Here is a 27,460-nt window from a genome sequence, read left to right as displayed (position 1 = left end):
CCAAGGTCTTTCAGCTCCTTGGTTAGATTTATTCCAAAGTATTTTTATTGTTTTTGACTCTCCTGTAAAGGAGGTTGCTTTCTTAATATCTCTTTCAGACAGCTCTTTTTTAGGATATAGAAACACAGCTGACTGTGTTTATTTTGTATCCTACAACTTTACTGAATTCATTTACTAGTTCTAAGAGGCTTCCCTGGTGGCTCAGTCAGTGAAGAATCTGCCTGCAGTGCGGGAGACCTGGGTTCGATCCCTGGGTTGGGAAGATCCCCTGGAGAAGGGCATGGCAAACCATTCCAGTATTCTTGCCTAGAGAATCCCCATGGACAGAGGAGCCTGGCAGGCTGCAGTCCATGGGGCCGCCAAGAGTCAGACATGACTGAGCGACTAAGCACAGAACAGTTTTTTTCAGTGGCATCTTTAGGATTTTCTATATCATTTGAAAACAGATACTTTTACTTCTTCCTTTTAATTTGAGTGCCTTTTATTTCTTTTCCTTGCTTAACTGCTATGCTAAGGCTAGGACTTCTAGTACTAAGTTGAGTAGAAATGATGAGAGTGAGCATCCTTATCTTGTTCCTAATCTTAGAAGGGTTTTAACTTTCCACTAAGTTAAAGGATTTTAACTTTCTAGTGTGATGCTAGCTGTGGGCTTGTCATATATGACCTTCATTATGTTGAGAAATATTTCTTCTAAACCTAATTTGCTGAAGCTCTTAATCATTAAAGGATGTTAAATTTTGTTAAATGCTTTCTCTGCACCTGTTGAAATGATCATATACTTTTTATCCTTCATTCTGCTAATGTGATGTGTCAGATTCATTGATGTATGTATGCTGAACTTTTCTTGCATCCTAGGGATGAATTCCACTTGATCATGGTGAATGATCCTTCTAAGATACTCTTGAATCCCGTTGGCTGGAATTCTGTTGAAAATCTCTGCACCTATGTTACTCAGGGATATTGGCCTGTAATTTTCTAATAGTGTCTTTGTCTGGCTTTAGTATCTAGGAAATGCTGAATTTGGAAGCATTCCTTCTTCTCTAATTTTTAGAAGAGTCTGACAACGACTGAAATTCTTTAAATTTTTTGACAGAATTCACCTGTGAAGTCATATGGTCCCAGGCTTTTATTTCAAATGGAAGCATCTCTGTAAACAGTGAAGAGTGGGAAATAAGGGGACTGAAATGATGGTTAAGAAGTGCTGTTATTTGTGGTGACCTCTGATCTGTGAATCACTGGAAACCAGAGATTCCCCAGAACCTACTGGCTTGCTGGAGTCTCCAGTTCAAAGCACTGGTGGGTTCCCAACTGGTCCCCAAGAATCTAATTTAAGTGCAAAGAGAAGTCAGTTTGGTCTGAGAAGACACCACAATCTTTGCACTGCTACAAGTACCCTGAGAGGATGTGAAAGGACATGAGGAAGTCTTTCAGCAGAGACCTGCAAGGGGGAGCCTAGGCTTTTGTTCTTTCTGTTTGTTGAGTAATTTCATGTATTTCCAGATTCCCAGCTGTGACTGAATTCCTGGCTCATGAAAATTGCTATTATTATTGTAACTGGGCAAAGTTATTAATAATAACGATCAGCACTTATCTAGGGCTTACTATGTGGTGAGCACTTTACATGCATTATCCTAAAGTTTTATCTATTATCTACCAGCCTATAAAGCAGGAACTACTGTAATTTTGAGACTAAGCAACTGGCCTTAAATCATAAAGCCAGTAAATAACAGAGGTGGGTTTGAAACAGAGCTCAAAGCTCCTGATCTTGGTCTATATTCAGATAACTCTAGCACATGTAAAGAATGATCTCAGGTACACACCTATAAAACTTAAGTGGTGCCTAAGAACCTTTAGAAATCAAACACATTTCTATATGCATATCTTCCCACTCCTCTTGAGAAACACTGACAATTTTTTGTCACTGCTATGCTATGACAATCTACAAAATGGTACAGAGAGAAGCAAACAGAATTCCTTTTGTTCTGTCACCTTGTAAATATTTTTTGTTATTAGCTCAACAGGAATTCTTTGTCCACAGACTGTGCATTTATTTCTACCCCAGTTGCAGTATCCTCTTCCCTGCTTTGATATGAATCTTGGTCTTTCTCTTAGTTGCCTTATGTCTCTAAGCTAAGGAAACAAACATTTGAAGAACGCACATGGTCTCCATGATTAAGCACCTAAATATATTTCACAACTTAGCCTTAATTTTTAATTGTTTTTGGCTGTGTTGGGTCTTAGTTGTGACACACAGGATCTTTCACTGTGGCGCACAGGCTCCAGAAATAATGGGCTTTGTGGCTGCCACAGTGGGTTTACTTGGAGAACAAGAGCTTAGCTGCCCCATGGTATGCAGGATCCTAGTTCCCCAACCAGGGATCCAATTCACAACCCCTGCATTGGCAGACAGATTCCTAACCACTAGACCACCAGGGAAGTCTCAAGCCTTATTTAATATTTTCAACAATGTGCAAGGCAGACACTGTCCTCCAACTTCGTGCATGAGAAGGCAAGTACAGGGGTTACTGGATGTCAAGGTTAAGATCACCAAGAAAGGAGCGCCGGAGCTCTGAGTCCCTGTCCTTAGACAACAAAGCCGGGCTCTCTGGCTTTCTGCTTACTCTCCTCACTCTTTCCACAACTCCTATACTTTTAAAACACCAATTCCATAAAAACTAAATAGGAAGGGGGAGTGTAGGGTCAGGATGCAAAACATTTTTAAAATAAAAATTTAAGAACAGCCTTTCCTGGTTTCTAGACGTCTTGGTGGAGCACTTATTCCTGCCTCCCCACTGTCACTCAGCTGAGGTCTCCGGGATCCCTGCCCCTAGAATCAGCTAGTGAGCAATGATTTCCATGTGTCTGTATGTAGAACGGGATGAACCACGAAGGCCAGTCTTGCCGACAGCGGTTTGTCTGTCTATGCGGTTGGTAAGACGCGTGGCCCTGGCCCTCACGTGGGAGCTGCACAATGTAATACTGCCACCTTGTGGTTCTGTGACGCAAGCGCAGAAGCAAAGCAGGGGCTTGGAAAACCAGCGTAAAACCTCGGGGGGGCTGGCAGCAGCGGCTGAAGGCGGACTGGAGGTTTCAGAGAATACAGAAGAGACGTCCTAACTTAACACGTAAAACAGAATTCCATTTGGCCGTGAAATTATTTACTGGTCATGACCACAGGACTTGAAGGCAGACAGACCACAGTTTACACTTAGCAACTAAATGACTCCTTTGGGTCTCAGTTTCCCTGTCTGTATAATGGGAATAGTAATAACTTCTCAGGACTGTTGTAAGAATTAAATGAGACAATGTGTGCAAAGTGCTTGGCCTTGAACTTACCACATAATAAGCCCTGCTGGTTTCATGAGGCCAAGACAAGAACCGTGTTCTCTTCTCCAAAGCCTCAAAGCAGCTTTCCCTCCCCTGTCTTTTCCCAGGATCCTCCGTTTCTACTTTGCGGCTCTCTGGCTCGAGGCTTAAACATTTCATCTTTTGCTACCCTACAAGTGTGGCTTTAGGGGCATCAGATGACATTTCCAATCACACCCTAAGCCTCTAGTAGTTTTGTGACCTTGGCTTCCCTGGTGGCTCAGACGGTAAAGAGCCTGCCTGTAATGCGGGAGACCTGGGTTCAATCCCTAGGTTAGGAAGCTCCCCTGGAGGAGGGCATGGCAACCCACTCCAGTATTCTTGCCTGGAGAATCCCCATGGACAGAGGAGCCAGTTCATGGGGTCGCAAAGAGTCGGACACAACTGGGCTACTAAGCACAGCCCAGCCCAGCCAAGTCATGTAAACCTCCTAAGTCTCAGTTTCCTCATCTGTAAAATAGGGTGAATAATACCCATGTCTCCAGATGACAGAACGAACTGGAAGCAACACAGACAGAACCTCTGGCTGTCTTCCACACAGTCATTATTCCATGTGGTAGTCATTATTATTGCTGTAATTACATTTATTCATTCCAATTTTCCAATCCTTCAAGAAGCAACGAAACCTTTAAAGCTCATCTTAACAGGGAAGCCTGGCATGCTGCCGTCCATGGGGTTGCAGAGTTGGACACGACTGAACCCCTGAACTGAACTAACCATCGAAGATTCACTGGGCACTTGGAAGAGAAAGAATCAATTCAACTGGTGACTGACTATGCAGTTCAGAGAAAAAATTATTTCCCCATGATTTCATAATATACTTATTTTCTCAAGACTAAAATGCAATTTTTCACATTGTGATGTTTCTGATATTGAAGTACATTTTTTTTAATCAACATGTACTTGTATGTTTGTTTCTTCTCTCCAGTCCCAGCTCCCTCCAGAAAAAAAGATGTTACTAAATTGGGGTATATCTGATACTTGACAGTATCATAAGACTAAGGAACATAAGTGGATTCTACTAGTATCCTCCCCAGTGATTTATGGTGATACCCTGAATATTCCTAGCCATAAGAACATGAATTTCCAAAACCACAGTCTTGTAGGTGGAATAATCATCATGAGGACCCACCCAAGGGTCTGACCCACCTGGTTACATGACAGCTGCCTTCCTTTGCAACACAGGAGATTGGAGCTGTTGTATTTCCCATTTTTTCATGTCCCAGAAACAAATGACAAGCCCTGAGTCCTGTAAATGCAAGTGGGAGTCAGCTTTCTTTCCTGAATATGCACACATTTAATCACTCCCGGGATAACCTGAGCAAGCAGCTCCGATGCTGAGCACTGAAACTGCTCAACCTTGGGTCAGGTAGAAAGCCGCACTCTCAAAGCCACAGAAATACAGCTGGGATCACTGCCTTGGTTTCTAATGAATGGAGACTTGTTGCATAATTGAAAACAAGCCTAACATGCTTCATTCATTATCGTCAGAAGTAAGAAAAAAAAAATGGAGAAAAAGTCCTGGTGCCGACACTTTAAAACGTCCCTCTGGTCCATTCGCCTGCAGAAAAACTAGCCAGTCAACCCCAGCCACTCCAAGTCTTGGCAGTGCCTTCTCTGGTCCACCCCCTTGGTGCAGCAGATAAAATGATCTTTGTAGCTGCCTCTTTAGAAAGGTAACTTCAGTGCAGAGGAATAACTAATAGGATGGAGGAATAACGAACCATTTCACTCTGACCTAAAGAGGCAGTTTCCGCCGCAGGCTGCAGAGGGGAGGTCAGCCAACCAGTACCTCTGCTAATTCTTCCAAAGAAAAACAAAGTGAATGTGGACACCGTGGGGGCCCCAGAGAGTGTGCCGGCAGCGAGGCTAATACCTGCAACTCTGATACCTGAAAAACTGACAACTTACTCCTTCTTTTCTCCTCCCAGTGCATTTCTCCTGATGTTCATTCTTACAGTCATTGCCCAGGACACCTCAAAGGGACAGGCACCTATTAGGGCATAGGAGGGAGCCATCAGATTGCCATCAGCTGCCATCTTTACCTGAGCTAAATGCAAACTGACACCAATACAACACAGATTCTGGGCCCAAGTCCCCTTCTCCAGATAAGCCATTGAAAAGCAATTACGGTGAGTGATCACAGTTGAACTGTTATGTCCGGCTACTGCTGCTCCTGTCTTGTTTGTATCAAAATGAAAAACTGAAGAGGGCTTGGTTTAAACTGAATAAAGATCTTTCTGAAATGCTATGGCTGGGCTGCTGTCAAATCAACTTCTGGATCTGCAAAAAGAGATCCATGTATCTCCACGGCTAAAGTCAATCTCCACAGAAAGAAAGCTTATAAAAGAGCTGGTCTAAAAAAATGCCCTTGCATACTGGGCAATTCAAACAGGAAGACCAAAAAGATCTTAAACCTAACCCAGTGAAAACTCTCTAGCTGAGGAGTACTAAAGGATCATGTTAGGCTTAACAGAGATGAAAATACAGTAAGTCGTTTATCTTCCAGGAACTAACCTCTCTTCCTGAAGAAGAGATTCTCACATCTTTCAGCTCCATTTCGCTCCCTAAGAGCATCAAGGAGTAAGTCAACTTATGACATTCTGTATGTCATTTAATTCTTTATTCAACAAATATTTCTGGAGGGTCTACCGGAGGCTAAGCATTCTACAACAGTGAAGAAATAAACCCAATTCCAGTCTTCTTTACAATCTGTGGGAGCCAACCGCCCCTCCAACCATGACAGGCAGCACTAAGGTACACTGGAAGGAGCACTGGACTCAGAGTCGAGAACAATGAGGTCAAGTCTGGGCTCTGCCATTGACCTTGAACATGACTGTCTCCTGAAGCCTTAGTAAGATGAGGAATGTTTGTGAGTTGCCACTTAGTTCACTTTCTGCTTGTGTTCCTCAAAGCTTAGAACATCTTGAAGGCAGGATAGAAGTTCACAGAACCAGGCTGGCCACAGACCTTCAACCCTCTACTTCAGCTTCAGAAATTCTGTTTGCTTCTGTTTTAGTACATCGGATTTCAGAGTAAGATCTCAATTGAAAGAAAAAAAAAAGTTGACAGCTAAAATAAAGTTTGAAAACTACATCCTTAAATGATTGTAAAGTTCATTCCAAAGTTCTGTGGTTTGTTTTCCCAAATTTCACTGCTTCTGCCTCTTGGAGGATACATCGGTTTCTCAACTCTGGCAGATAAATTACAAGGGGAAAGGTCTCTGAGAAAAGTTCCTCTCCTGGTAAAATGGTCTTTTTAGGAATATTATCCTACCGTGACTTCATATGGCTTCTCTATCGCTCCTCTTATTCCCAGATTTCCTCTTCTCATCCTGCACTTACAAGGTCACTGATACAAGGTCATCACTGGTATGAATATCTCATTTCCTCTCTCTGTTACTGTAGTTGACTTATTTTTCCTGCATAAAACACTCTTTCCTATTTTAGCCACCATTATAGGCTACTTGCTCTCCTTGGAGAAGGTTTTTGGTTTTGCTTGGTTGTTTATATTCTACCTAGTTCTCAAAAAAGATATAAAGTGATTTATAGGAATGCATAAAATACAAGACTTAATGACATCATTAAATGATATCAAAATCAAAGTTATATATACACACATTTTAAAAATTAAAAAGTCCAACCAGAATTTTTTTATCAGCTCCACTTTCCAGAGACAAATGCTTTAAATCACTTTGCTATTTCTTTTTAATCCTGGAAATCATTTTTCATATTCCTTAACAATATGCTGATATTAGGGCTTCCCTGGTGACTCAGACGGTAAAGAATCTCCTGCAATGCAGAAGACCTATGGTTCGATCCCTGGGTCAGGAAGACTCCCCTGGAGGAGATGGCTACCCACTCCAGGATTCTTGCCTAGAGAATTCCACGGCCAGTGGAGCCTGGGGCGACAGTCCACAGGGTCACAGAGTCAGACACAACTAACTGCCTAACATTTTCACTTCACTTTGATGCTGCTATTGCTATTCTTTTTTCAAGTTTTATTGAGAAATAATGGACATACAGTACTGCATAAGTTTAAGATGTGCAGCAAGATGCTTTGACTTACATATATTATGTATGAAATGCTTATCACAACAGATTTGATTGACATCCATCATGGCATATAAATATAATAAAAAGAGAGCTATCTCTTGCTCTTTCCATTTTTATACCTGATTTATTGATTTCTGCTACTAGCGATAAGGAGCTAACACTCACCATCCCCATCCTCCCTCTATTTTAGGTAAATCAATATATGCTTTCTACTACAATGATTATATAAAGGTTTTTCCTGGAAAGGCGAAGCAGTTTGTTAAGCATGAAGCTTAAATGGGAACCTCAAAGTGGAAAAACAAAGACTAAGGAATAAAAGGAGATAGCAGTAAGATTAAAATGCACTCTGTAACGTGGGTATTTCTCTGGTGCCATGAACAAACCACCGCTTAGATCACTCTCAAAGTATAAGATGCATAAAAGTCACCTGAGATCTTGTTAAAACGCAGATTCTGATTCTGAGGTCTGAATCGTGTTTTTGCGTTTCTGGCAAGCTCCCTGGGGATGCCAACACTGCTGTCCCATGAACTTTCAACTGATGACTTCCAACTCTTTCTCCGGAGAGCCCTGGCTCTTCTCAACGACCTCATCTTATTCCATTTCTTTCTCTACACTGTCAGGCAACGTGGTATTAACCATAAGTTATTCACACAGCAAAATAAGGGAGGAACAAGTATCCTGTGTCTGTTTTGCAGATAAGAAACCCTGTGGCAGGTCAGAAGCTCACAGAGGGTTGAATGGCAGGATCCTCTAATGTAGAAAGAGTCGCTCCATCTCTGCCTTTCTCCCTTAATAGACTCAGGTGATGTTTAAGAACATCTAGCTTGAGTCTGATGAGAGTCTAAGGTGGTAAGATAAGCAAAGGACCAAGCACACCTCCTATCCTTTCCCTTGTGTCTGCTTCTTCTCATTTCTCAAAGGTGCTCTTACTTTACTCACATCCGACTAGGCTCCAAAATCACTGCAGATGGTGACTGCAGCGATGAAATTCAAAGATGCTTTGCTCCTTGGAAGGAAAGCTATGACAAACATAGACAGTGTATTAAAAAGCAGAGACATCACTTTGTCAACAAAGATCCTTATAGTCAAAGTTAAGGCTTTTCCAGTTGTCATGTACGGATGTGAGAGTTAAACCATAAAGAAGGCTGACAGCTGAAGAACTGATGCTTTCAAACTGTGGGTGTTGGAGAAGACTCTTCAAATGTTCTTTGAACTGCAAGGAGATCAAACCAGTCAATCCTACAGAAAATCAACCCTGAATATTCATTGGAAGGACTGATGTTGAAGCTGAAGTTCCAGTGCTTTGGCCACCTGATGTAAAGAGGCAACTCAGAGGAAAAGACCCTGATGCTGGAAAATATTTAGGGCAAAAGGAGAATGGGGTGGCAGAGGATGAAATGGTTAGATAGCATCACTGACTCAATGATCATGAATCTGAAAATACTCTGGGAGACAGTGAAGGAAAGAAGAACCTGGCCTACTGCAGTCCATGGGGTCGCAGAGACTGAGCATCTAAACAGCAACAGCAGCAAACCGAGACTCCCAGCAATCTGGAGACACAGGCTGATGGGAAAGACGCCAAGGGAAGCTCTCCTCTGCTCTTCTGTGGCTGTCCTCTGTAGCAGAAGGCGCTTCCTTTCGATATTCCCAGGAAGTGGTGCCTGTCATTTTTTCTTATGAGGCTAATGACCAGTGGTATGTTATAAATGTTTAACGATTGACTGTTCATTAACTTGGGTGTAAATACTCCCACCTTGGCCAATCCTAAGCTAACAATGTGACTTTTCTGGACGTGGAATTAGAAAGGGATAAATACAGTTGGCTCTCACCAGCTGGTACAAACTGGCTCCAGCGCGTTACAAGTAAAATCTCTAAGGTTAATGCCAGACAACTAAAGTTGTATATTCAGTAAAGATTTATAGCTGTTTTATCAACCTTCTCATCATCTCCCTTTCCTACCAAATTAAACTGACCTGGCAAAGTCTTTAACAATTGATAATTTATCTTTATTACAAATTATTCGACAGAAATGTTCTCACTACATAAATTAGGCCCTTGGTCTACAGATAGCTTCTATAAATAACTTTCTTTGTCTCCTACTGAATTACTGCTTTGATCCAGAGAATTCCCTTCCTGATGGTTCCCATGCATTTGGTAACCCTCTAGATAGAGAAAAAAATCTGCTACTCATATGCTAAAATTAAAATTATTAAAAATCTTTTATTACACTCTGGTTATATAGCTTAAGAAATTTTTTCAAACACTGCAAATCTGTGTTTGAAATAAATGTATCCATTCACTGTACTTACTATATGAAGAAAACAAGACAAAATTTTTATATAGGAACAAAAATATGTTATGGCTCCTAATCCAGTGTTTCTCAAAATTAAACAAGTGATCAATTTCTCCTAGTTCAAGAAGAGTTAGTTTGCACTTAAAATATAAACTTAGGTATACTTGAAAGTGTAAATATACCTCAGTTATATAAGTCAAGGCTATGGTTTTTCCAGTAGTCACATATGGATGTGAGTTGGACTATAAACAAAGCTGAGAATAGAAGAATTGATGCTTTTGAACTGTGGTGTTGGAGAAGATTCTTGAGAGTCCCTTGGACTGCAAGGAGATCCAACCAGTCCATCCTAAAGGAGATCAGTCCTGGGTGTTCATTGGAAGGACTGATGTTGAAGCTGAAACTCCAGCACTTTGGCTACCTGATGCGAAGAGCTGACTCATTTTAAAAGACCCTGATGCTGGGAAAGATTGAGGGCAGGAGGAGAAGGGGACGACAGAGGATGAGATGGTTGGATGGTATCACTGACTCAATGGACATGGGTTTGGGTGAACTCCGGGAGTTGGTGATGGACAAGGAGGCCTGGCGTGCTGCGGTTCATGGGATCGCAAAGCATCGGACAAGACTGAGCGATTGAACTGAACTGAACTGATATATATATATACACACACACACACACATAATATATGTATAAACTTTAGGAAATAAGTATTCTTTGAGGGCTTTTAAGGGTTACAGAAGTTCAAATCTATTTGCCTGGGAAGAAATGGAAGGTGACTGTAAGCGGGTTCTTCTTATATAGTCATGTCCTTTGTAACCTGACTTTGCAACATCTCACGTTACAAGATGAGATTTACTTTCCTACCTCCTGAGTGTGAGCTGCCCTTCTGACCTCTTAGGCCAGTTAGACTGTGACAGGGCAGCACGCTCACCACAAGCAGAGGCTGCAAGCAGCTACGGAGTTCCCGCGCACTGGGTAGGGAAACCCAGCACCACGTGAACAAACCTAGGTTAGCCTCCTGGGGGTGAGAGGCCGCACAGAGCAAAGATGAGCCCCTGACCCCCTCCCAGCCAGCCTCTCCCTGACTCCCACCAAATCACACTTGAACCCAGCTCAAATTGCCAAACCACAGAATCCTGTGCAAAATAAAAGACTGTTTACTTAAACCTCCAAGTTGTGCAGCCGTTCAGCAGCTAAATGTAACTGTTACACTCACTTTTAGATTAGAGAACACTCAAAAGATGCAACAATTTTGTGCAATGTGTGGTTGAAATGTTGATGAAATTGTGGTCAATGCTGACTGGCATGAAACCAGTTGTAAAAGGAATGCTAAGATAATTGAGGAAATTTTAAATGGAATTAGATCTTATTGAGGTGTCACTGCCAATTTTGTGAGATGTAATAAAGGCACCAACCGTGCTTAGGTTTGGGACATAAATGTATATTTCTATATTGTAACATATTCATACACATATATGTAATACATGTGTACATATACACACATGCATGTGCATATGTGCCCAGAAACATTTCCAAAACTTGGAATTTGCTTTAACATACTTTAGCAATGGAGAAAAAAAAAGGAAAAGCTAGGAAACAGGAGATAGAATAGGCTTAATGTTATGGTGATGTCTGAAGGTTGGTAATGGCTGCATATCAGTTTATCATGTGATTCTCTGTACTTGTATGTATGTTGGAACTTTTCCAAAATAATTTTTTAACATTCTTCACCTGGGAAGAAGTTATTAAGATTACTTCTGGGATTTTTTTTCAACTATCTGAAAAGAAAGCAATCACAAAATAGAAAGACTGTGTAATACGATCACTGGCCTGATTATCTGCTCAAATAACCAGTAAATTTCACCATGCCACTGTGGAAGCAGAGGAATCAAGTAATGGAAGTGAAGATTAGATTAGCTCAACCGTCACGGTAAAAGTCAAACCTGAGAAAGCAAGTAAGTTTACAAATGTAAGCCCCAAATACACTTAATGAAAATTACAAAGTGAACAGGGCAAGGACAAGGAACCTGGGGACTCTGAGTTTAAGCCCAGTACTTTTCCACTGCAAAACTACCACTCCTCTGCTTTCATTGCATTCAAGTGGCCAAGTGTTGTTATCAGGACCCTTGCCAGTGTTACAGGTGACAAGACATAACCTAAATTAGCTTAAGAAATGAAAGGTTAATTTCTAAATGGATTAGTGAAGGTATTAATCACTGGGTACTTTCAAAGTTAAACCCTCAAATCTCAGTGTCTTAAAACAAAGGACATTTGGGTTTCTCCATGGTGGCAAAACTACAATCATGGCATCTGGTCCCATCACTTCATGGGAAATAGATGGGGAAACAGTGGAAACAGTGTCCGACTTTATTTTTTTGGCTCCAAAATCACTGCAGATGGTGATTGCAGCCATGAAATTAAAAGACGCTTACTCCTTGGAAGGAAAGTTATGACCAACCTAGATAGCATATTAAAAAGCAGAGACATTACTTTGTCAACAAAGGTCTGTCTGGTCAAGGCTATGGTTTTTCCAGCGGTCATGTATGGATATGAGAGCTGGACTATAAAGAAAGCTGAGCGCAAAAAATTGATGCTTTTGAACTGTGGTGTTGGAGAAGACTATTGAGAGTCCCTTGGACTGCAAGATCAAACCAGTCCATCCTAAAGGAGATCAGTCCTGGGTGTTCATTGGAAGGACTGATGCTGAAGCTGAAACTCCAGCACTTTGGCCACCTCATGCGAAGAGATGACCCATTGGAAAAGACCGTGATGCTGGGAGGGATTGGGGGCAGGAGGAGAAGGGGACGACAGAGGATGAGATGGTTGGATGGCATCACCGACTCGATGGACAAGGGTTTGAGTAAACTTCGGGAGTTGGTGATGGACAGGGAGGCCTGGCGTGCTGCGATTCACAGGGTCACAAAGAGTCGGACACGACTGAGCGACTGAACTGAACTGAACTGATCCTAGTCATACGGCCACAGGATCCACCCTTCTCCAAGACTTCAGCCTCTTGCCCAGTGGGTAGGGAAAAGAAACAAAAGATCCCTTGTGGGATGTGTTAATGGGTTAAGCCTGGAAATAGGTTATCTGTGTGCCAGCTACATTTGGAGAGAACTCAAATCCATATCTAAGTGCGAAAGAGGCGGGGAACTATAACCTAGCTGTGTGCACTGGCAGAGGTGGAAATGGGTATTGATAGACACAGTGCAATACCTGCACAATTAGCTTTTATGCCAGGGAAGGCTGAAGCGGCATGTCAGGCACAGTGGGGGACAGGGGTCCACCCTGATGTGAGATCTCTACCACACTCTCTACTTGTCTCTACCATGTCCCATCTCAGCTCTGCCTCAGATGCTGGCATCTTTTCTGTTTACGACAGGATGTTCAGGCATCATACCGTTTGGAAATGTAGCTAGAGTATATGATGTAGATACTGACTTCTCCTGAACATCCCAATATTCAGTTTCAGCCATTCACTGAAACATCATGGTTGCAAAAATTGCTTTATACTGGGGCTCCCCTGGTAGCTCAACTGGTGAAGAATCAGCCTGCAGTGCAGAAGACTCCAGTTCAATTTCTGGGTCAGGAAAATCCCCTGGAGAAGGGACAGGCTACTCATTCCAGTATTCACGGACTTCCCTGGTGGCTCAGATGGTAAAGAAATTCGCCTGCAATGCAGGAGACCTGCATTTGATCACTAGGTTGGAGAGATCCCCTGGAGAAAGGCATGGCAACCCACTCCAGTATTCTTGCCTGGAGAATTCCATGGACAGAGGAGCCTGGCAGGCTACAGTCCGTGGGGCAACAAAGAGTCGGACACAACTAAGCACACAGTTTATACTGACATTTAGCAAAAGCCAGAATAACCTAGTTCCTCCCTCTTACCACTCAGTTTTGCCAGCAGGAAGGACATGCAAAGAAACACAGAAAAAATAAGCCAAGGTAGAGTGGTCTATGCTTGAATTACCAGTAAAGTGCTTCAAGAATCCAGAAGAGAGTGGATACATGGCCCCAGAGTTGGGAAGAACTTCGCAGAGAAGCGGTTTCACTTTTCTCTGCTGAAGGAAGGGGATTTCAGGAAAAGGAATCACTACATTTGGAAGGACAGGTCTGAGAGTACACGCATTTGAAGGAAAAAAATCAATGCAGTCGGAACACAAAGATCAGGGGGTTAGTGGGCACCAACAAGATATAAGGAAATCTAAATACATGAGGTCTTAGCTACCAAGCCCAAGATTTTTGTATGTGTTTTCACAATATTCTCTCTATGACCAAACTCTAGCCAGCTCTTCTGAAGCTTCTTCTCAGGACTAGCTTCCAACTCCGGCCTATAAAAGACCTGAACAAACACCAACTAATTTCTAACAACTCAAGTCTGGATCCCGAGGATGACCCTGAAATAAAGAGAAAGTGTTGTCGCTACACTGTGTCCAACTCTTTGAGACCCCATGGACTGCAGTTGCCAGGCTCCTCTGTCCATAGAATTCTCCATGCAAGAATACTGGAGTGGGTTGCCATTTCCTCCTCCAGGGGATCTTCCTGACCCAAGAAGCGAACTCAAGTCTCTTGCACTGCAGGCAGATTCTTTATCATCTGAGCCAGCAGGGATAACCCTGGTTCCCCTTAAAATGCCTGCCTGAGGAGACTCCAGACTGCCAGGAGAATTTCCCATTTGTTCTAACCAACACCTGAAGATAAGGCCCCTGACTCCAAGCCTCTGTGGGAAGGCAGGAGCTTTTGATAAGCGCCAGCTGGCAAACCCAGATGGGTTTCACATGGACCAACCTTGACTTCTCACGTATTATGACTTTTTACTTCCCTGACTCTACCGAGTCTCTGCTCACCCCTTATCCATGCATTCTTCCTTTAAAATGTCCCCCATTGATTTGTTGCTTCAAAAAGAGATATAATCCATTTAACCATATTTTCACAGGTTTAAGCTATAGGGGAGGGGAGGGAAAGCACCAGAGGAAAGGTCTCTGGGAAGAGATCTGGGTATCAGAGATTTTCAAAGCAATTATAGAACACAAGGTTTGAATGAAAACAGCAGAAGTTACACCATATAAAGTTTGATTGCTAAATAGTACATATGGCATTTCCAAGTGAAAACCAGGGTCATAAACCAAAGTCAACAACTTTGATCCTACTAAATCTTCTCAGTTTGAAGAGCTGAACACACACACACACAACACTGTACTCTTCTGAAAAATGTGCATTTCCTTTTTGCATTTAAAATTCAGATTAAAAACTAGAGGAGTTAATCAAGAAAGTTATGCTGCTGCCTGTAGTAGCTTTAGTTTGTAAAGTTTTAACTGGAAACAAATCAGAAGACTAAATATTTCAATAGAGAATTTCTAAATGGCATTACCCGGAATAATGCACAAGAACTGGCCAGGGATGTTTTAGGAGACTCATGGCAAGGTTTTAGAAAAATAAGAGCAGAGACTGAATATCTACCACAAATGCTGGGAACCAGAGTTGAAAAGAACAACACCTTCATCCTTAAAATCCTTTGGATAAAGGACATAAAATATCTCCTATTCCCCCCAAGTCAACTTAATATTACAGAATAGAGTAAAGCAAAGCTGGAGAGAAACCAGAATACTTCTTTAAGGTTATTCAGAAAAAGTCATTATGTCCTTATTCTGAATAGAGAACAGTTAAGACACTGTTAATAAGTACAGAGTATTATACTTACACCATTAACAGATTTCACTTAGTTACCAACACCAGGGACTTCCCTGGTGACTCAGATGGTAAAGAATCTGCCTGCAATGCAGGAGACCTGGGTTTGATCCCTGGGTTGGGAAGATCCCCTGGAGAAGAAATGGCAACCCACTCCAACATTCTTGCCTGGAGAATTCCATGGACAGAGGAGCCTGGTGGGCTACAGTTCGTGGGGCCTCAAAGAATTGGACACAACTGAGCAGCTAACATACACACACCAACACCAAATATTAAATGCTGAAAACACAGTAGCACAATTCCCATCCTGGGGAGCTCCCCACCCCAGGCAGCCAACACTGCATCCTTCACAGAAGATGAGGAGGGGAGAAGCAAACGTTTTTCCTGCCAGCTTTGAAACGTGACCCTACCCACCAGGCAAAACCCAAGGACAGAGCTGCGCTGGGAGCTACAGGGCAAGAGTGAAAGGCAGGGTGGTCCCAGGAAAGCACTGGACTTGCCCTCCTGGGACAAAGGGGACGGCCTGTCTCTGCCACCCACTGTCTACGGGACACAGAGCAAGTCTTCGAAACCCCTCTGCATCTCTAAATGGAGGATCCTTAAAGTCCGTCTTTACTCGCTCTTTAGCTTTATATGCATGTACAAGGATGAAATGAGATAATCAATGGAAACACATTTTATAAAATAGGAAGAACAGCACAGAAGCAGAATGGATCCTTCAGTCGCTGCTGTTCTAGTGCTATGCATAATATGACCAAGCTTGGAGACAGGCTGAGGGCATGACATTGAAGCAACTTAACATCTACCACCTGAATCCTTCATAAGCTCCAGAATTAGACAGGTTATACTCTCAATGGGGTGGGCTTATTCAACTTACAAGATATATATCACCAGGAGATCATTTTAGGATTTCACTTTTTTTCTTTCACAAATGAGTTCCTTTTAAGTAATACTGGCTCAAGATCTCTATCATACAAAACACAGGCCTATGACTGTAACCTACTGAATTAAGAGAAAAGTTAAAAGAATCTGTATTTTCAGTACCCCCTCTACCAAGAAGGAAAGGCATGCAGTGAAAAGAGCAAGGCATTTGGATTCACACTTGGTTTAAATTCATACTGGCCACTTGCTAACTGTGCACCCTTACTACAGTGACATTCTCTCTAGACCTCAGTTTTCCCATCTGTAAAATGGGGAACATAGGGAAATAGTACTCATCTTGCCAAACTGTTACAGTACTTAAGGCAAGAGGTAAAATTACTTCTCTAATCACCTAATACATCCATATTGACCCTGAGTCTGCAGAGATTTCTAGTTTGGGCCATAATGTCAGTTTTCTCTTCCAACTGGGAAATCTTAATAGTTCCTTGTTATGTTGACCAATTTTTTATTCTGTATATGTTGTATTGCACATGAGAATGTATTGAGAATGAACAAATCTTATGAAAATATATCTTGGAAATTAGCATATTGTGTAAGTTTTGATTATCCAACTCTGTTAGCAGTGAAAAATCAACAAAAGAACTCATGAAATTTTATTGAGACTGATCTAGGAGATAAATACATCTGACAACTCATAGAATACCAGGAATCCCTATACTTTTATTAATCGAAACGTAATGTCTAAATAACATGACATTCAATTCCTTCACCTTCCATCTAAATTTGCATACATCATATCCTACAGAACTAATGGGATTTTAATAGTATTTTTTAAGCTGTCACCTTTACAGTTGCAAAAATAGGCTTCTTCATTTGGTTTTCATTATAGTACATGAAAAGGGCACATGGGAAGTGGACTCAATAAAGATTTGTTACACCAAACAAGTTTTGTCTCAATACTAGCTAGGAGACAAAATCATTGGAACAATATAGACATTTGCAAAACCTCTTTAGTTTCTGTTGATTAGGCACTTGCAGAGGTGCTAAGGGGAGAGGGCAATGGCAACCCACTCCAGTACTCTTGCCTGGAAAATCCCATGGATGGGGGAGCCTGGTGGGCTGCAGTCCATGGGGTTGCTAGGCGTCGGACATGACTTGAGCAACTTCACTTTCATGCACTGGAGAAGGAAATGGCAACACACTCCAGTGTTCTTGCCTGGAGAATCCCAGGGACGGGGGGAGCCTGGTGGGCTGCCATCTCTGGAGTCGCACAGAGTCAGACACGACTGAAGCGACTTAGCAGCAGCAGCAGCAGACGTGCTAAGAGACTGCAGCAGGTGCCAACAGAGCACCTGTCCTTGCGGGTCTTGAATGATGCCATTTGCTTAGGATTTCAGTTATCTCAGATGGTAAAGAATACGCCTGCAATGCAGGAAACCTGGGTTCAATACCTGGATTGGGAAGATCCCCTAGAGAAGAGAAAGCATACCCACTCCAGTATTCTGGCCTGGAGAATTCTATGGACTGTATAGTCCATGGGGTCACAAAGAGTCAGACATGACTGAGCGACTTTCACTTTTCACTTTCAGAAATACAAGAAGTTGGCTTCCAACTTACGTTGGGATTAACATAAGTTAATGGGTCTTAAATTATGAAATATATTAAAAGAGCCTAAAAGAAATCAGACTAAAAGAGAGTAGACATGTCAGTACTTTTCTATTATTATTTTCATTATTATTAATGACCCCCCCTTGTGTATATTCTAGATATATTCTAGGATATTGATGAGCCTTGACCTTGGGTGCCACACCATCATGTAATTATTGTGTCAGAAGAATTGATAGCCTTTAGAAAGTAACAGCAAGGCTGAAATTAACTCCCAGCCACTATGCTGTTGACAGCAGCTGATGGATGAGAGTTCAGGAAAGATGTGGTTGCAAAGAAAATCATAAGTTCCTTCCCTCTGAATCTCCGAAATCAACTTAACCTGACTCAGATGAGCATCTTTGCTTTCACCCCATCATCATGAATTCTGGTAGTAGAAGGAAGTGGAGGCCTTTCTTTTTCTTCTATTGACCACCAAACCCGAGGATACTGATGCATGGATTCCCTTGTTAAGTGGAAAGCAATCCTTTGACTGGAGTTTTCTTTTATAGCCAGTTGGAGCTTCAGAAGGCTCTGATTTCTAGATTGGTCAACATGATCTCAACATAGGTGAGAAACACTGAAGTTTAGCTAATAAAATAATAATTTAGAAAAAGAAAATAGAGGCCAGGAAAAAGATGTTCTTAACACAGAGGGATTTTATTTTAAGTCAAGAAGACAAATAATTCCTGGAAGAGTGATTCTTCTGTATAGAAATTAGCTCTGACCTTTGGTTTGAGTGCCATGTTCCACTGAGGGCTCTTTTAAATGCAACCACTACCACCCTGAGTCCTTGGATAGAAATCACGAACTCTGGTCTCAGTGCTTGGGTTGGCACTCCACTCCCATCTGTGATGGCAGTTCTTGGCTGGGTCTCACCTCTTTTACAAAAACAAAGACCCCAGGGAGATTTCTGGAGAACTCGGAAATGACTCTTGCAAAGGGCACTGTGCTATAAGCACTGGCCAGGAAACTGCAGGGTCTGAAGACATTTAGCCGGGAATCCTCAACCACACAATTATGAAGATGATTCCAACCTCTCAGTAGACCATGTATTTCTTCTTTGGAGAGACCCTGTGAAAACTGTGAAGGCAGGGAAGGTGCACAGAACATGTAAGGTTTATTTCATCAATGCACATTTCCTCCACAGAACTGGGGCGGGGCGGGGGGGGAGGGAAGAGAGAGGCCAGAGAAGAGGAGGGGGAGAAGGAGGAGGCAAGAGAGAAGAGGAAGAAAAGTTTTCAATTAGCAAGGTCACCCATTGGCAACCCTCTACAAAAATTATCTTACAATTTAGTCACTTGGCTTCTATTTCTTTTTTATTGAGACATAATTGACAGAGAGCATTATATTAATTTCAGGGGTCATGGCTTCTTGATGAAGTATTAGATATGATTGCCAGCCACTAAAAGAGAAAGTAGGGTTGCAAGCCAGACACGAAATAAGAATTAAAAGATGAGAATCAATGCATTTCAAGGGCTGCTGCTCCCTGAAGTGCCCTGACCCTATTTTCCACAGGGAATCATCTTCATCCCCACTCTCAACTGTTCCTCCTTGTTCAGTGAGGTCAGAAGCATAGACTGGAGAGGAAGTTCGAAGTTCTAAGGAGACAGCTGATCTGGGAGCCTAGATTCCATCCAGAGTGTTTGGGGAATACAAGAGAGGAACTGAGGGCAGTTTTAAAGCTAAAGAGAAAAAAACAGCAATGACAGAGGTGGTCAACGGACCTTCCAAGAAGTTTAGCTCCTTTCCTACCCTGCCCCCAACATAGACCCCCGCTTAAGAGCTTCTCCATGTTCTATTCTTGATCCTAATTTTTTCTACCATATTATCAGCAACTTCAGCAAATCCCCTTCTCCCCTATTCCCTTTATTATTTATCTCTTTTCTCTTTAAATGGTTTGGATTTTTTCACCCTTCTTAAGCCACTCTAAACCAATTTTCTAAGAAGTAGGAGTAAATAAATAAACACACACATAAATAAACCAACAAGGGTGGCCTTCATCTCAACCACTCTCCTGGATTTAACTTTCTGTGAAGAGGATCCCCCAACCTGAGTCTTCGGTCCTAGGACTTTGTCCCCCAGCCCAGGTTCACTGGCTCGGTCTCTGGTGAATAGCTCCACCCAACTCTCCTGAGAGCAACTCACATGCAGAGCCCAGAGCCATTCTCCACCTGCCCATCCAAGTCTGCTCGCTCCCCTATGCTGCTGACTTACACTATGATGACTACTGTCCACCTGCTCAGCCTCACAAAGACCCCAAATCACCTGTGCTCCTTCAGTCTCTCCTGCCCTAAATATCCACACATTTGTGCAACGCCATCACCCTGTCCCTGCTGCAGCTCATGAACCCATCCCTTTCTCTCTCTTTGTGCAAGCCACCCCTTAATCTCAAAACTCCTACCTTGCTCTTGGTTACTTCCCAGCCAGTAGTCTTTTCCTACCTCCAACCCTGCCCTATTGGGTTGACCATTTATCATTCAAACCAGGACACTGAAGAGTCAAAGGGGGCACTACCTCGGGACAACAGGTGTAATCCGGGTCTATCCTGAATACATGCTCACACTGATCCCAGGCCTTCTGACAGACGAACCCTCTAAAGCTGAGCTCTGATACTGTGCGACCCTGAGTGAAAACCTTCTCGAAGCTTCTCAAATTCCATGCAGCTTATACAAAAGATTCAGAGTTTAACGCAGCATTCAAGAACACAGCATTCAAGGCTCTGGCCCCAGCCATTCCCTACATACTTGCTCGCTCACTCTCTCTCTCCTTCCTTACCCTCCACTCCAGCCAAACTCTCCTCTCCCCGACCCCAATGTTTGTCTCTGTCTTCACCTGTAATATCTTAAACTCCCAACTACCACCAGTCTCCTGAAATCCATATCTTATCTCATTTTTAAGATTCACTTTAAAGGCCACCTCCCCTGAGAAGCCATTCTTACTATCAACCTGGCAGGTTCTAGATTCAAACAGCCTGGGTTAAGATCACAGCTCTTTCACTGACAAGAAGAGTGCCATTTGACATCTTACCTCTTCCTGAGTTTCCTCATTTGTAAAAGCCCCATAGAGTTTCAGTGAGGATTATCTGTGTAAATACTAAAAAGTGCTTAGAACAGTGCCCAGCCCACAGAACATCTACGTACGTGGGTCATCAGGATTACCTTCTAATATAGTGCTCTTGCCCAAATACATCCAAAGTCCTGCTCCCCACTCTCCGCCCCACCTCACCTCACCCCAACTCCCCCAGGCCCCATGTAGAATCTTAGTTCCCCAACCAGGGATCAAACACCTGCCCATCACAGTAGAAACACAGATTCTTAACAACTGGGTCCTGAAGTCCCCAAAGCCTTGCTTTTTTATAACACCCCCATAGAACCCTCATCCTATTTGACTTTGGACTCCAGTGTTTCCCAGGATGAAATAATAAAGAGTTTTAATAAAAGTAAACAAAACCAATAGAAAGAGGAGTTCACTGGTCCACCCCACCTGATGTGAAGTCCCTCCAGGCGAGTCAGAGCACTTCCAAGCTGCAGACAGGACTTCAGAGGAGGGGTCCCCTCATCCATTTTACAGTACTGGGGGCAGCAGGTAAATAACCCGCAGTGAGCGCACACCGTGAGTGTGAGGAAGCCAGCAGGCGAAGACCAGAGATCTGAGACAGTGACCACAGAGCGGAAGGAAGGTGAGGGGGATGGGGAGTGTGAAGAGGGGACAGGGAACTCCTCCTCACGAGGACAGAGCTGTCTGAAGGTCCCATGGCAGTTTAAGGGAGGCGCACTGACTGAATCCACCACCCTGGCCAGGCACCATAGTACCCATTTTGCGTGAGTTATTTTACGACAAGAGGTCTTAGGAAGGAACACGGAACTAATAAGCCACCACTAACCGGAAGAGTTTGGAAAAGGTCAAAGGGAGATGCCACGTGTCTAACCACCTCCCAGAATCCTTCTCGCTGGCACCCATCTTGGCTGAGCAATGAGTGCGCCCCCAGGAAGGAGTCTGCGTCAGAATGACTGGCCAAAGACAACCCGGAAACTAACGCCATCACCATAAAACCCGAAACTGCGAGCCACTTGGCAGAGCTGTTCTCCTGGGTTCCCTGACCCTCCTGCTCTCCACCCGCGTGTCCCTTACCAATAAAATCTCTTGCTTTGTCAGCACGTGTGTCTCCTCAGACAATCCGTTTCCAAGTGCTAAACAAGAACCCACTCTCAGGTCCTGAAAGGGGTCCCCCTTCTGTAACAGCAGGAAGGACCACGTTCATGCTCAAGGATCTCAAAGGTGGCCAGTGTCCCCCAGAGCAAAGGGCGGTGTGGAGGGAGGTGAAGCTAACGCACTGGGAGTGGGGGTGGGTTGGGGGGTGCAGACCACACAGGCTGAGTCTTGTGGGCCATGGTGCAGAGTTTCAACTTCCTCCTGAGAGCTGTGGCAAGACCCTGCAGGGCTCTGAGCAGGGAAGGGGTAACACACTTGTCTTTCGAGATGATCCCTCTGGCGACAATGTGGAGGGTCTTTGCTAATTTGGGAAATGGGATTAAATAAAGGGACTATGCTCCCTTTCTTGTGGGACACCTCAAAGGCTGCAGAAATGGAACATGTGTTATGAATCTTGAGCGAGAGGGAAAAGTCAGGATGCAGATTTTCACCAACGTGTTTGACCATGGAACTCGTGATCTTTTTTTTTTCCCCCTTTGAGCCATGTATTCTCTTCTAAAAGATTATTCCCTGGAACACCAGTTTGGGAAACATAGAAAAGACCTGCACTGCCATTGTTGAGTTGCTCCCTTGTGTCTGACTCTTTGTGACCCCACAGACTAGAGCCCTCTAGGCTCCTCTTGTCTGTGGGATTTCCCAGGCAAGAATGCTGGAGCTGGTTGCTGTCCCCTCTTCCAGAGAAGATCTGTGCTACTCAGATGTTAACATATGTGAAACATATCCCTGAAGGAACAGAGTCTCCTGCCGGATGGGCTGACCTGCTGACTTTTCCTACAGAACTTCACAGGCTGCCTCCCTCGGAGCAATGGAAATGACTGTCCTATTGCAGTATTACTACTATTCACTATTTACTGAGAATTTGCCATGGGTGCCTGACATTAAATACTTCACATATTTTATCTTTTTCCCTGTAAGTTTCCTCTGAATTTAGTGGATCATTAGCAGGTAAAAATAAATTTTCATGTCATTTTAGCAAAGACGGAGTGAAGCCATCCAATATAAATCTTAAATTCCTAGCAATTAATTTCACTAGTGTTATTTTCCGTTCCTGTTTACTTTTCTTAAAAAGGGGCGGGGGGTACTTTTCTTTAAAAATGAGGGGTGCATTTAAAATCCATCAGCAAAAGCTCTGTGTCATTCTCTGCCCCTTCAGGGGTGGCCTTTTGGTGATGCTGTAATTAAAATGATGACAAACGTAAAGGGCTAATTTTAGAAAGTATCTTTTTTTCCTCAGAGCAGAAGGAATGAAGTGACAGCATGCTCACAGATGATGTGTACTGTGCATGCTAAGTGGCTTCAGTCATGTCTGACCCTGCGACCCTACGAACTGTAGCCCACCAGGCCCTTCTGTCCATGGGATTCTCCAGGCAAGAATACTTGAGTGAGTTGCCATGCCCTCCTCCAGGTCTTCCCGACCCAGGGATCGAACCTGCATCTCTTAAATCTGCTGCATTGGCAGGCATGTTCTTTACTGGTAGTGCCCCCTGGGAAGCCCTACAATGCTATAATTGTGATCAACTTGAATGCCTGATTTTAGAAAGTGTTTTTTTTTTTCCCCTCAAAGTAGGGATGAAATGACAGCTTGCTCACAGATGAGATAATTCTGTATTCAAAGGACTCTTACTGGAGAGACAGGAGCTAGAAGATTTAATGATCAAGTACTAAAGCCCCTTTTGGCCACCTGCCCAGCTTCCCAGCTGCAGCGTCAGGCAAGCTCACTCCCCACAGGCCCACCCTGGGAGGAGGGGGACTGTGCGAGAGGGCCTCCGGGCCTGTAGTAATACCATCTGCCTTCAGGAGTCAGACGCACTCTATACAATCCAAACAGAAGAACCCCAGAAAAGCACTGTGGATAATTTAATCCCTGAATCTGGCCCGCAAGAGGGCTCCTGAGAAACAAAGGAAGATGGAACCTGGGTCTCCTGCATTGCAGGAAGATTCTTCACTGCCTGAGCCACCAGGGAAGCCCTTCAAAGGAAGATGGAGCTTGTTCCAAATAAAGGAATGTTTCCACCTTCACATATATGTGCATTTGCACAGCTTACTAAACACTATTAATGGCCATTGTTGGGGGCTTGGGCAGTGGAGAAGTGACACCCCTCCCATCTGTTTGAAATTAATTTTAAAATAGGGATAGTTAAGGTCACACTCACAGTTTTTATGACTGATAACAGCTGGATGGGAGAATGTCACCACATTGGTTGGTTAGTCACTAAGTCATGTCTGACATGTGCAACCCCACTGCAGGCAGCTTCTTTACTGACTAAGCCATCGGGGAAGCCTGTGTGACCATGACAGAATTCCTGAATATCCCCCTCCATAAAAAATTTACTCCCCACTCCAAAAAAAAAAAAAAACAAAAAACTGTATGGCTTCCTTGTACAAGGCAGAACCTGCCTGGGTAAGCTCTAAGTATCATGGAGAGCTAATGAACAAATCCTCTCTCTGAAGAGAGGCCGACAAAAGGGAGCGCAGTGTGCCCCTTCCTCCTCCCCAGAGGCAGTCAGGACGCCAGGCCTCCTACTCTAGGAGGAAGGGAGTGAGGGACAGAGAGAAACCGGAAGGTTTCTTCCCGGTCTGTTTCTGGGAACTGGCGTGAAAATCCCAGCCCTTCTACCAAAACGTGGGGGGGTGATGAATACATCTCCCACAGACGTCATCATGATTATTACAACCACAGATGTAAGGGCGGAGCCCTCACACAGACCACGCCCAAACTCCCACCAGCCCTGGGAGGGCAGCACTGATGTCATTCCTACCTCCCAAGTGAGGAAAGAGAGACCTTGTGAGGTTTACTGACCTGTTCACATTTACCCAGTGAATAAGCCAGCATTCCAACTCAACTTGGACCCTGAAAACATCTCAACCACTTTGCTGCACTGCCTTAAAATGGTGCCAGTATGTAAACCCAAAGGTCTGATGTCTGTAAGAATTAAGTTTTAAAAGAAGCACTTTTTTGTCTACAATTACAGGCTCTAAGATAAAGTTCTCTACATGTCAGTGCTTCTGATTTCCAGGGACCAGGAAAGCCGTCAGTGGCTTGGCCCTGTGCTAGGAGACGTTTCTAAGCTGTCTAGACAGTGCTCCAGCTGCTACCAGCGGGAGCGGAACACACCACTGCTTGACAGCTTGCTGCGCCAGCTGCACCCGGCCACCGCTGACGTGAGCTTCAGAGCTGGAAAAAGAACCAAGGGCTGGAGACACCACTTGCAGGAGCTTGATATAAATCCCGTGTTTGCTACATCTGGAATGTCCAGAGGCAAATACAATGAGGAGCCCACAGAGCAGGAGTCAGGGACGGTTCTCAGCCCCTGTTCCCTCCTTGGGCTCTCCTCTTGCATGCTTTTGGGGGACCGATTCCAATTCCACCATATTAAGCAAGAGGGGCATCGACAGGTATAGGAGGCAGCCTCTGAGGTCAACCTAAGGATCCTCACCTCCTGGTATTCTTGCCCAGGGTAATTTCCTCCTCTTTAATTGTGGGCTGGATCCAGTAATTTTCACTTTTAAGAATAGAACACAGCAAAACTGATGAGATGCCACGCCCAAGAAGCTGAAAGCCACTCAGTCATGTCTGACTATTTGTGACCCCACGGACCATGGAATTCTCCAGCCAGAATACTGGAGTGGGTAGCCTTTCCCTTCTCCAGGGGATCTTCCCAACCCAAGGGTTGAACCCAGGTCTCCCCCATTGCAGGCGGATTCTTTACCAGCTGAGCCACCGGGGAAGCCCAACAACACTGGAGTGGGTAGCCTATCCCTTCTCCAGTGCATATTCCTGACTCAGGAATCAAACCGGGGTCTCCTGCACTGCAAGCAGATTCTTCACCAGCTGAGCTACCAAGACTAGGTTATAAAAAGACCGTGTCTTCTGTCTTGCATACTCACCTTCTACTGGCTCAATGGCTCTAAGTGAAGCCAGCGGCCGTGTTGTGAGCTGCCCTGTGGAAAGGTCTGTTTAGCAGGTAGTGATGTCTCCAGTCAACAGCGAGTAAGGAATTGAGGCCACCAACAGCCATATGAGTGAGCATGAACGCAGAGGCTCTTCCAATGGAACTCTGAGATGATACAGCCTTACCAAACCTTGACCGCAGACTCGTGATAGGTCTGAGTCAGAGGCTCCCAGCTAAACCTACACTTCTGACCTGCAGAAACCATGAGGTGATAAACATTTGTTGTTTTAAGTCACTAACTTAGGGGATAATGTTCTGCCACAACAAATAACAGGCACACTAGGAGACAAGTCCATGGATGAGCACCAAATGCTGACCTCAAATTATCCCAGCAGACTTTCCTTTTAGGGCTCTTGTCCTTGTAATTACCTGTGGAGGAACAGTGGAATTTTGTAGGTCTGTGATATGATGGTGAGCAAGGCTTTCTGAGCTGAGCACTTGAGATTTTAAGTATAAAGAGCTCTCCATTCACTGCCCTTAATGTCCAGGACCTGCTTCTTCAAGAGGAGCAAATTAATGTCTTATTCCAACATCTGCATATCTGAAGCCCTCTATTAAATTATTACCTTTTGTGTGTGTTTGTGCTCTTCTTTAAACCTGTAAATCCATACAGAAACATATATGCAATATATTTTCCTTATATATTGACACAAACTGTCAGCTCAAAATGATATGAATAAACAAACAGGAATGCATTAAAACATATTGAATACTTAATAAAGATGTGTCTCTATTCACAGACTACAGAGTTATGGGGCTAAATGGTAAGTACTCTAGCAGAAAAGGAATAAAAACTGGCATTGCTTTACCAAATAGAACTGGAGCCAATTTGCAGCACATGTAACAATTTATCTCTTGACAGACTATGAAAGTAAAAATCACTGAGTTATTTCATCATTAAACAGTTAATCATTAAGAGTCATTTCCAGCATCTGTCACTTTTGCATTATAATCGCCTATGAATTTTATTTTTTTCCACATAAAGAAATACTCTTTGCAGATGAATACTCCCTCTCTCTCCCATTTATTCAAACTCCACTCTCATATTCTGAAAAGTTTATGACTACATTTGGCACTGGAAAAGAGATAATAAGGATCCTCTGTAAATTAACCCCACTGTAAAAAGGCAATTAACCCATCTTTCAGAAGGATGACCACCACTATGAATATAGTATATTCCTTTTCTTACACACACACACACACACACACACACACACTCCCTCTCTCTCTCTCCCCCTCTCAATCCCTTCCCCCAAAGGAACTGTATTTTTCCCAATTACTATTTGAACAGTCGTAAGGATTTGACTCTCAGGGCATGGCTGATTATTATGGTGATGCTTAAGACCTCCTAAATGCAAATGATTTT

The 27,460-nt window shown here is 43.5% G+C and overlaps 1 long non-coding RNA gene across 2 annotated transcripts in view; it reads right to left on the bottom strand.

Moving 5' to 3' along the window:
* LOC122427079 overlaps positions 1–27,460 on the bottom strand; it is a 168,428-nt gene that overhangs the window by 121,560 nt on the left and 19,408 nt on the right. The window lies entirely within an intron of this gene.

The sequence above is a fragment of the Cervus canadensis genome, chromosome 25 (genome assembly GCF_019320065.1).
Source record: "Cervus canadensis isolate Bull #8, Minnesota chromosome 25, ASM1932006v1, whole genome shotgun sequence".
NCBI lineage: Eukaryota > Metazoa > Chordata > Mammalia > Artiodactyla > Cervidae > Cervus > Cervus canadensis.
This window is presented reverse-complemented; position numbering and strand designations above follow the sequence as displayed.